This window comes from Acanthaster planci, linkage group LG13 (assembly GCF_054643075.1).
Source record: "Acanthaster planci isolate LZ-2023a linkage group LG13, COTS_SCS, whole genome shotgun sequence".
Lineage (NCBI taxonomy): Eukaryota > Metazoa > Echinodermata > Asteroidea > Valvatida > Acanthasteridae > Acanthaster > Acanthaster planci.
Genome location: NC_141789.1, coordinates 8,925,643 through 8,937,722, shown reverse-complemented (window position 1 = coordinate 8,937,722; position 12,080 = coordinate 8,925,643). Strand labels below are relative to the sequence as shown.

Sequence of the window (12,080 nt, the reverse complement as noted above, 5' to 3'; positions counted from 1 at the left end):
ATGAAGTGCTCTTACCCTGAAAAATATCAGCAAAGGTTATAAGAGATGTCACTTGAAGTGTATTTTTATCTTCCTATTCCTTATCACGGATTCATTGGAAAAGAAACCTGCTGTCAAAACAACCCGCCTTCAAGCCAACAGCCGATCCTGATAATCCTCTAGTAAATGGACATTATATCTCATAATCTGCAGCCTTTCAGAGTTGGCGATCAAAATGCAAGTATCCTTACAGTTCAGATGCATTTGTGGGCGAATTTGCACTACCACGGTGATTTGCTATGACACAAATAATAATAATAATAAGTCAAGAAAACGACCACGGATATCCAACTTTTAAAATGAGTATCTACTGTAGAAAATATCGTAATATACGAGCAGTCTTTTGCATTTTTATTTCTTTTTTTAATTAATAATCCAAAAGACAACTGTGCACCTGTGGGTATGGTAAAGGTAAAAATAGTTCCTTCAAACTGTTTATTGAAACAGAACTCACAACTCCACGGTTCAAAACCAAATTTGCAAAAGTCATAAATAAATAAGTATTTGGAAACGGTAGTAGTAAAGTCAAAACTGCCGTTGTAAATAATGGTAAAGCTTTGCAGTTTAGTAAAAGTGTACCTCAGGATGTCAAGTGAGCAATATTTATCTGTTAGTGCTTTGCTACATATTTACTGTAATTATGATTTTGGAAAAGAAATTGAAAAGAAAACAACTTGAGATGCCATTGCTGCTTATATTATGATTACAAAGTTTATTCTAAATTTTCAAACAGTAAAATTTCCCTCGTCACCTGTTGGGGAATCAACCGATTTAGCTCAATATTTGCAACACACATGGACTGTTATAGATTGACCGACTGAGAAAACGTCAGCAAGGTGAAAATCTCACTTTAATTAATTTAAAACGAAAGTCACTCATATAGTCCTGTCTCAAGACTGACTCAATTTTCAGTCTTCGGAAATTACACTTCAGCAACTCAGTAAAAGTTTTTCATCTGTGACATGCATGAATCATTTTGAGCCATACACAATGAGTTTAGATTAATCTTTGCAAGCCTAGATGAGGTGGGTGGGAACACCCTGGCCCCATAAAAATCGCTACCACCACTGACCCCTTGCACTGAAAGTTACCAAAAGTTCAGAAAACCAGAACTTTAGCGCTCCTACTGGACAGCCAGCCAACCTTAAACTAAGAGCCTTTGAGATTCATTCAAGGATAGAGTATTTTAATGAGAGCACCTCCTATAAATTTCATTTCAATTATTCATTTCTGCGGTAAAAGTTACAAACAAACACACAGTGGATCAGAAAAATAGTAAAGCAATACCCGTGCATAGGATTGCGAAAAAGCTAACTGAATTACTGTCAAGTTGCTCTCCTGGGTGCCACTTAAACCACACAAAGAAACAAATACATGTATATTGCACATGAAAAGTAGAAATGAAAAGAGATATATGACACAATTAATGGAATAGTACGTAAACAAGGTTGTAACTTCATCAATAAATATAAATTAAAACGAAATTTATCTTCAATTACATATTATACAGTCTCCGACAATACAAAAATTACATAATAAAAGCCCCCCTGCAAGTCAATCCAAACAGGAATGGCTCGGAAAAGGCTTATTAAAAGATCAAAAATATATACATCACTGATCAATTTGCGTTAGGGTAGCCCTTGAACCTCGAATCAATAAATGTTTCATAAGTGACTTAGTAAACGACCCTAATCCTAAAACAACCATATCTGTAACAGAATGGGTAATGCCTCCCATAATCTTGGGAATCTATGGTAAAGAGAATGGTGGGCAGCATTAGCCCTCGAAAATTGTTAGAGAAGTCCTGCAACATCAGTATGTCCACAGTTAACAGCAATATACTCAAACATCGACAGGAATATCAAGTTGGTTATATAAACACTTCACAACAAACGCAATAGAAAGACAATAGAGAGTCTGTTGTTTACAAGGGGCATGGCTAAATGAATACACCTTTGAGAATACTAAATCTTGCGATAGGGATTCATGGAGGTCTTTCTCGGGATGCCTCAACAAAAACCAGTAGAACGTCTTTGGACCCTTTCCAAAACATCCTGCTGAGTAGTATGAATAGGGCACCACATAAAGGTGCTCCATATTCCAATAACAGTCTACTGATTGAGCGATAGGGTGAAATGAGTTATATTTGGGTCTCTAGATTTAGTAACTCTACCAATAAGACCATTAAAACGTGGAGCTTTGGAAGCGATACTGTTAATGTGTTTTCTAACTTAACAAAATAACACCAAGTTATTTATAGTTATATTCCAAATCAAAAAGAAGGAAAGCGGGCAAACTGTTTTGAGGGTGAGTGCCACAGCTTCAATATGGATTTATTCACCAACTTCACTGGAATACCAATATACGTATACTAGGTAAACCGGCACACGAGGCAGCACCTGCGGCCACCTCGTATAAAACCATGCACATTGAGCTGAAACCTGTACAAACGTGATACCCATGACCACAAGAACTTCCCAAGGCATAATTTCCAATTAAACGCCAAAACATAGGGGCGTGGGTCAAGAATGTCAATGATACCCACGATTACTGAGTCGAGAACGTCAGAACCCGCTCCAGGGACTGTTGATGACGGTGTCTGGAAATTGTTCGCATAAGTGTGCGATTGCAATCACTATTACCTGTCGGAGAGCGAAAAAAATTAAGCTGCACCAAGTCATTCGTACCTAGATTAACTACTGCGGATTCTCAACCAACCGCCCCAGCAAGTCTGGTAACTCGAAAATTTGAGCTCCACTCTTCCCTTTCCATACTACTTGAATAGGAACACCCATGTCAAAAGTAGCCCACGGGATCAGAGAATCGCGAACAATCCATGCAAATCGAGAACTCGATGTTGGTAAAATTATTGGATAAAGGTCCAAAACTCCAGACTATGCTTGTATCTTTTCAGAATGTTATTCATCATGGTGTTTAATTGGGATCGCTGTGTGATTTGCCAACAAGACACCGCTGAACCCCTGAAGTGTCCCTTGAAGAGTTCAAGGACAAGTGGTGACAAAGCAGATGCCTACAAATCATTCCTATCCAATGTTGAACAATTCCGAGCCATCGATGCTGTTCCAGTTGAACTCTGTTTTGGGAATGAAGAAACTGCTGAAAGCTTTGTTACACATTCAGCTTCATGGCACAAATCTTGCCATTTGAAATTCAATAATTATAAATTGGTGAAGGCAAAGAAAAAGAGAGATCACACCCCAAATGATGAACAGAAAAGGCCCAGGAAGCGCAAAGCATTAGATGTTCAGAAATGCTTCCTCTGTGAGAAAGGTGGAGAGGATGATGTTCTCCATGAAGTGTCAACATTCGATGCTGATAAAAATATCCGGGACATGATTGCAGACTCAATGACACCTTGCTTATGGCCAGCTTAGTTGGAGGAGATCTCATTGCAATGGAAGCAAAATACCACTTGACATGCCTCGTCAAGCTCAGAAACCGCTATCGCAGTCACACTCACAAAGCTGGTCAGACGTCAGAAAACATAGATGAGAGGATGAACGAGTCTCGTGCATTTGTTGAACTGACCACTTACATTGAAAAATCGGTGGATTCTGGGACCCTGCTTTTCAGACTGAACGAGATTCACAATCTTTACACAAATCGTTTGAAGGAACTGGGCATACAAAAACAAGTCAATAAAACAAGACTGAAGAGTCTTTTGCTGGAACACTTTCCAGAGGCACAAGAGCAGTATGATGGAAGAAATACCATCGTCGTTTTCAAAGAGGGTATGAGAAACATGTTAAAGGAAGCATTGAGGAATCGTGACTTCTCAGAAGAGGCTATTATCCTTGCCAAGGCTGCCACTATAGTCAGGAAAGACATATTTAGCCACCAAGGCTTCAGATTCTCTGGTCACTTTCCAGAACGTTGCCAAGAAAACTCCTTGCCGTCAAGCCTCAAGTCTCTTGTCTCCATGATTTTGAATGGCCCCAACCTGAAAGACCAGGACAAGCAGGACTCACAAGCTTGCCTAACCATCGGCCAGAGCATCGTTTTCAATTCAAAGAAACGGTCATCACTTCACACTGTGAGTGCCAGACATAGCATGGAACGTGAGCCACCTCTTCCCATCTACATTGGCGTAAATGTCCATGCACTAACTAGGAGCAAGAAACTCATCAAGCAGTTATACCATATGGGTTTGAGTATTTCATGTGACAGAATTATGGAGATTGAAGACTGGATTGCTACTGCTTCCTGTGAACGGTTTGGAGACGATGGAGTGGTGTCCCCAGCTAGCCTCAAGAGACGAATTTTCACGGTAGGTGCGCTTGACAACATAGATCACAACCCCAGCTCAACAACTTCCCTGACCTCGTTTCATGGGACTGGAATCAGCCTTTTCCAGTTGCCAACCTTGGCCGAACCCGGGGAGAGCAGACCGCCCTAGCACTAGCACTATTCAGACAACCTAAGCGCAGGGTGATATCAAAGCAAGGGAAAAAGATCAAAGTTCTTCAGAACAATGTGGCACTCTTTGGCCAGCTGTACATATCTATGCGGAGTAGAGATAGCGACTTGGATGAGTTCTTTGCACATGAAGTACAGTCCTTTCCCCCTTCGCTTTCAGACTTCGGCAAACTTCGCTTACCCAACACAAAGTCCAACCTGCTAAAATGTCTTGAGCAGCCTGGCCAATCGGAGCCACCCTCAACCTATGACTGTAAAATCCTTGATGGTGCCGTCATCGTACACTGCCTCCCGGTTGCCGGCATTAGTACCTTCCACGAGTATGCAGACAGGGTTTTCATCCCTCACATAAAAAAACAGCTCCAAGAGGGAAAGAGGTTGGATGTTGTTTGGGACACATACATCCCAGACAGTTTGAAGGAGTCGACCAGGGAAAAGAGAGGCAAGGGTGTGCGCAGAAAGGTGTCAGGTGAGACCAAGTTGCCAGGCAAGTGGATGGACTTTCTTCGTGACCCAGTTAACAAGAAGGAGCTGTTTGCCTTTTTGACTTCCAAGGTTGAAGATTTCAATTGGCCACCAACTAAGGCTGTATGTATCACATCAGGGCAAGCTGTGGTGACTGTTGGTACCAGCATCTCCATGCAAAACTGCAATCATGAGGAGGCAGATACCAGAGTAGTGGTTCATGTGCTTCATGCTCTTCAACAAGGAGGAAAGACAATTCATGTGCTCACCGTTGACACAGATGTCGTAGTTATTCTCGTTGGTAAATTCCACGATCTGATTACTATTCAACCTTTGGCTGATATCTGGGTTGCTTTTGGAATGGGCAAAAACTACAGGTTTTACCACAGCAACACCATTTGTGCAAGCCTTGGAGACCAACAGTCACAAGCATTACATGTTTCCACGCAGGTTGCGACACAGCCTCTGCCTTCAGTGGGAAGGGCAAGAAGTCCGTTTGGCAAGCTTGGCAGGCTTTCGAAGAAATCACAGATACATTTGTGTATCTTGCCCGTAATCCTTTTCAAATCCTGAGTCTCGATGATTACCATTTCTTAAAACTGGAGAGACTGACTGTTGTCCTCTATGACAAAACTAGTCATTTGACTTCAGTTAATGAGGCAAGAAGGGAACTCTTCTGCCACAAGAACTGCACTATGGAGAAATTGCCAACGACCAAAGATGCTCTTCTGCAGCATGCCCGACGAGCAGTTTACCGAGCAGGAATCTGGACAAGCAGCACTCAAAATCAGCTATCGGTTCCTTTGCCGCAGGACTTTGCTTGGACCAAGGTATCAGGGTCATGGGCACCAGTATGGATGACAATTCCAGAGATTTCCAAGGCGTGTAGAGAGCTAATCAAATGCTCTTGCAAAGGAGACTGCTCCAACTGCAAATGCAGCAAAGCAAATCTTGTTTGCTCCCCTCTCTGCAAGTGCAAATGTTCTGCATAATACAGTAGGTCCCTTTAAATTAATTTGGACCACAATATTGCTGCACTCCACACAAAAAGTCCACTGATGTTTATGCAACCCAACCCCGTTCTAACCTTTACACAACTGTTGGCTGGAATGCTAATATGGAGCTGAAGAACATATTTCAGTGTTCAGACAGAATTTTTTTTTTACTGTTTTCTGTGGGGGGACCCACCCCCTCTGCGCCCCGCCCCCCTCGCCCCCACAGGTCAGGCACTATATTAGGCAAAATATATGCATTGCTACTACCATAGTGTCTAAATTAAGGTTTTGGTGAGCCAAACCACAAATTTAGGAAAAACATCTGTCGTTGTATTACCCATATGACCTGAAAAGTGGGGTTTTTGCAATAAATGTCGGCCATCTTGAAATATGATCTCGTTTGTGTTTTTCGTAAAAAATGTGGGAAGGCTCCTACTCTAATATTATTAAATAGTCCTCAGGGAAGTCGCATGCCAAATTTGATGCTTTTATCCGCCGTGTAACGGTAATTTCACTAAGCCACCTGACTACTGCCGTTTTCTCTTGAGCGATAGGGACCCCCCATCGCATTGCACACGGTTAGAAAATCGTTCAAGCGCCCCTGGCACCCGTCTTTTGTGGCAGCCCCAAAATAAAATCGTCCAATTAATGCGTGACACCGCCTTCCTGTGTCACGCACACGGGATTCAAGGAACGTGCTGAACTTTTCAAAGAGCGCAAGCATTTGTCATAATAAATTGGTTCTCGAACTAAAAGCCTAATAACTCGTGACCCCCCGGGGAAACTGGTAAAAGCCGAAAAGCAGACTTGGTATCAGATTTGGCCAAATATGAACCCTTCCCCGCATTCAAGACCATATGCACTGCCACGTCAAAAGATGCGTAATTCACCTGGCACTGCTCAGGACTGATAAAGTCATTGATAGAAGTGCCATGCGGAAGTGATAAATGGTGAATTTAGCGATACGAGCCTGGGTCTTTATTAGGTACGAGGCCGATCGGAGAGCATTGTAGATTCTTAAGTGGGCGCTTGGGAAAGGAGCCAGCAATGTGGTCGGCTTGAAGTTCTTTAGCGAGCTTTTTCTCTATCAATCAGGAGTTGTGATATTGCAGAGCGAAGGGCCTCGGAATCCCTGCTCACCACGGAAACCCAAGGAAAATCCCACTAAAAAACCCTCAGGCCGTATATGTAAATCTGCAGTGTTATCGTACGACTCGAACCAGTTTAGCAACAAGGGTACATTAATTGGAGTTGGGAGTACGAAGAGAGGGCTTACCGGCAGCAGCCGGTCACGCATTCTTTGGGATACTTGCTTCTGCGCATTGTGCAACCCCAGTCAGGCCGCGGGGTTTAACTCACGCCCGTGGGGGAATCTCCCGTTTCTTCGGCCCCTTGCTGGTTACGCGTTTGGCTACCATCGAATCGGCACACGTGCGAACCGTGGCCTCACCGTGTACACTTGGCGCACTGATACTGATACTTACAGCCTAAGTATTTACTTTTAAAAGCGAAACACCCGTCAACGCGCGGAGTGGCAGTTTGAGCGGTGTTGCTGACTGAGCCAACTGCAGACGCCCTTACCGTTAACCGCAACTCTGCATCCAACTCATCCCATGACCGATCGGGTTGCGTGGCCTGCCGAAGACGAAACTGTTCGTCATACAATCGCCACCCATGACCCGGAAATTGTACTGCGGCTGCGTGCACGATCTCGGTGTACTTAAGCAGTTCATGGCCCTATTGGGAAACTTCATGAGGTATATTGCCATAAAAGTGTGGAATGCAGAGATCCACTTGTCCCACGAATCTAGCTTGTTCTGGCGGCCGGTGGGGGACGAGCTAGGCCGCTAAAACATCCTATCACCCTAAAAGGACCAGTGCAACTTCGGGATCCTTATGAGCATTTGAGAGCAGTGACGCTGCGCTGTCAGCAAATAGCATATATCATATGCATAGACATATCAATGTTCTCGTTTTCCCGTACCTTCTCTTTTACCGACTGCGAGATTAGTCCCCCCAACAAGGATGCAGATCCCAAGCAGGGAATAGGATTAGGGGCAGCCGAAACGCCTTGGAGACACCCCATTGGAACATTTGTACACCCCATACCGACACTGAACCCTCTAATGGCACCGGCCAGATTAAATCCCGGGGTCCCGGTCAAACCTTTATCTTCGACATGCATGAAACTTGCGTCGGAAAACTCACTCAACCCTTGTGAAGCCTGGCTGGATGTTCGAGGTAGGCCGCCATCCTGAACTTTTAGTTCTGGCGGCATCGGGCGAATGGGCTGGTGACCCATGGACATGGTGGTAGCATCCTTTGGCTGACTGAGTCCTGGCTGTGCTGCCACGCCCAGTGAAGGTGCTGCAGGTACCTGTAGGTCGGCGCCGCTGTAGGCACTGACGGTGACGAGCGACTGGAGTCGTTTACATCTCCCTGTCCATGTTGAGTCACCATTGCGGCTGGGTGCCGGCGTGCAGCTTCCCGTGCAACTTTGGGAGCCCAGGATCCCCGCCAAGCTCTCTTATGGGGGCCAGGCGCCGTCCTGTAGACGAGCCGGGGCGGTTGTCCGTCGCCGTGGTCGTGGCGTTATGCGGGCTGCCTCTGGTAGTGGTCGCCTGTCGTGTGGAACCCTAACGCTGTCGTCCGAGCAGGCCTGACAGAGCAGTTCGAGGTTGCCAAAATTCTGCGATGAGTTACGTTCTCTTAAAAGTCCTCCACAAATGACGAACAATACAGGGCCTCGCTCGTAGAAACTTCACCATGACCAAGATATCAAGGTAAGGTAAAAGTACGTGGTTTGATCACTCGAAGCTGCGGCGAAAGTGGCAGAAGAGTGTGGCAAAGCATGAGCGACACATGCTGCTGAACAGCTCACTCGCATGGACCTAATAAGCCCGAGGAGCTAAACAAATTTGGCGGGCTGCCCCCAGCAATTATTGGAAATCTCTGGATCTTCGTTCTGGCTCAATGCTGCGCCCCATCTCGCCTAGACGCTACTATTGCACGACAGCTGCCTTCGAATTTTAACGCACAATCTACACTCGGCACAAACATGTTTTCTTTTTTCCTAGAGTATAATGAATTTTGTTGTTGAGGTTGATGAAATATCTTGTCCACATTTTCCTCAATTCTGTACAATGGCCTGGGGGATTTTTTGAACGAGTAACTACCGTCAGCTAGTTTACACGTGTTGGCATGATTGAAGTTTAAGCAGGTATGTTGTATGTTGCAGGTCATTCTGGAGTGTCAGTTCGTCTTTTAGATGTTTTACGATCCTGAATGAAACAGTATCATTATGCATACTGCCTTTACTGCCTTACATTCAACTGAGCAGCAAACGGAAGATTGAAATCAGAAATGTTGAAAGCAAAGGCCCAAGAACTGACCCTGGTGGTGCAGTCAGAAAGCGAACGAATATATCGAACCCGTTGAAATCCATTAGTGAGCACCACTCCAACACGGATCCACAGATGCCATACTTCTGTAACTTATTCACAAGAACCTGGTAATTCTCACGATCAAAAGCCTTCAACCAATCGAAAAAACCGTATCGACACAAACATCCGAGGCATTAGCCATAAACCATTCTTTTTCTGTAAGTGTGAATGAAGAAAGGATGGTGTCTGTAAAGTCATTTGTTGACTGTGCATATGTACATAGTAATTATTACAGCTTGGTGAAGTTTTGAAGTGTTCTGGTACTGTCCTAACGAATTGTCGCTTCGGCCTATCATAAGGTCATTGTCACTGAGCTGTGGTGCTGCAAGTCAAATGGTGCTTGGAGCTGTTGATGCTCTTTGGCCTTGGTGGAAGCTCAAACAGTGAATAATGATAAACAAGGCATTCCAAGTCAAATGGTTCTTGAAGCTGTGGGCAATTTGGGCCTTTGTCATGGGTGCTCCAAGAATTCATATAGAATGGACGCTCCGAGCCAAATGGTGCTTGGAGCTATGTTTCTCGGCCTTTGTGGGTGCCCAAAGAATGGATATTGATATAAAGTGTTGCATGCAGGACGAGTCGGCTGCCCAGATTTCGGTACACATTATGATGAATAAATTCCTTCTGGCCGAAGCGTGCACACACACCAGTATTTCTGTTTTGTGTGTTGTTTATGTTGTCTGCTTATAAAACGCCTATACATGTAAATTGGACACACCATGAACACCACCAGAATTAAACAGTGGAGTAAGGTTTGCTAATTTTCATTCTTGAGGAACTGTACGCAAAGCAAGGGACAGTTGAACATTTTGGCAAGAGTTTCGGCTAAACTAATCCGAGACAACTTGAAAACATTGCTGAAACACCATCAGGTCCAGTAAATCTGTACATTTTGAGCTCTGAAAGAAGTTGTTTAACTTCTACAGGATTTGTGGAAATCTCCCAAGACGAAAATCAGTAATGATACGGTCACTTGAAATTCCCCTGAGATTCTGGCAATCATCACTAAAAAACTGAGTAATACAAGCAGGATCACTAACGATGTCACGGTCACTTTGAAAGCAAGTAAATGAGCTTACACGTCGTTGACTAATGACAAAGGACCAAGATTGTTTCGGGTTGGAAAAACAATTAGAAGCCCTATTTTGAACGTAACTTGAAAAAGAGTGTGTAGTTAAATATTAGAAATCATTTTGAATCCTTTTATAGTTAGCCCATACATTTGTATTAGAGCCCCTACGAATAGCTACTCCATAAGCCCGGTGTTCTTTCTGGAGAGTATAACAATTTTTTTTACAGATTCAGGTATGCTTCTTTGTGTCATTCTGCGTGGTAATGGGGATAACATCTTTCGCAGCCACAAAAGATGATCTTTAAAACCGTCCCATACCTCATTGGCATTAGCTAAAGAATAACTAAAGAACCGTTTTCAACGTACAACACAAGGTAACAATGCCAGCCTTTTTATACTGACAAAATGAGCGGTTTACAGTTTTGTAACCATTATAGAGGTCAACATATGAAATTTCACACCATTGTGATCAATATTACCAAGATTAGGTGAGAAACAGCATTTGAAAATAAATCAGGTCTGTTGGTAAATATAGCACATCTATCACAGAACCTGGGTTGTCAGGTATACTACTGTCACGACTGGTAAATGTCCAAATTAAGAATATCAGAAACAGTAAGGACAGACGCTGAACTTAGTAGATACCAACTAGAATGTCACCCTAATGCAGCTGGGGCTAAAAGGTAGGTCTACATATACATATATAGTGAAGTGTTGTGACGAGTCACTAAATTTGGTGACCTGAGTCGAGTCGTTATGCCAAGAAGTCGATTCGAGTCGAGTCACTTTGTGTAGTTGAGTCGAGTCAAGTACCAAGCTCAAGTCAATTTGAGTTACACATTTTTGAGCAAAATACAGTAAAAGCACAACTACGTGTCAGTCATTTTTTGCATTTTGTTTCCATTTAGACATACTGAAAATAAATTAGGGTGACAGGTATCTAACCAATTCAAATTTTGATTTTAATTTTTTTGAGACTCGAGTTTTATATTGAAGCTTGTACTCTAGTCAAATCTCCAAGAGAGATTCGAGTCGAGTCATTTGGTCGCAGAGACTAGAGTCGACTCGGGTCATTTCCCTATCGAGACTCGATTCGAATCGCCAAAAAATTGTGACTCGAGTTGAGTCACTGATTGATTCGAGCCATTACAACTCTGACAGAGGGTGTGGTATCGGTTATGAACCAGTTTGATGAAACAGACAAGAATTGGGAAACGGTAGTCAAAGAATAAGATGGTTGCAATTGGTCGCATCGCGAAACGGCAAGGTAGATGAGATTTGTTATGTCCAGTGCTAGGTGAGAAATGTTTTGCAGGAACATCAGCCGTATCTGTATGTCATGTGTGTGAGTGCATAGCAAGCAGCATAATGATGATTGCAATCTATAACTGACATCGTTGTGTCGAAAATATGTGCCCTATAAATTGCAAACATTAGTGCAATGCATGTGCAACGTGTCTCCGAATTTCGATCTCTGTTGGTACATGACATTGTACTTTCGAACCTCCCTATTCACCCCAATCTGGTGCTTCATGGGCTCATACCCTGCCTCCTTCAGAAGAATACGAGGCAGGTTAAGAGAATGCTTACCAAGGTGAATGCACTCACCTTCCGCTCCATCTTCTTCAT

The 12,080-nt window shown here is 43.5% G+C and overlaps 1 pseudogene; it reads right to left on the bottom strand.

Annotated features, from left to right (window-relative positions):
- Nucleotides 1-7,286: 7,286 nt before the first annotated feature.
- LOC147796980 (uncharacterized) lies at nucleotides 7,287-12,080 on the bottom strand (annotated as a pseudogene).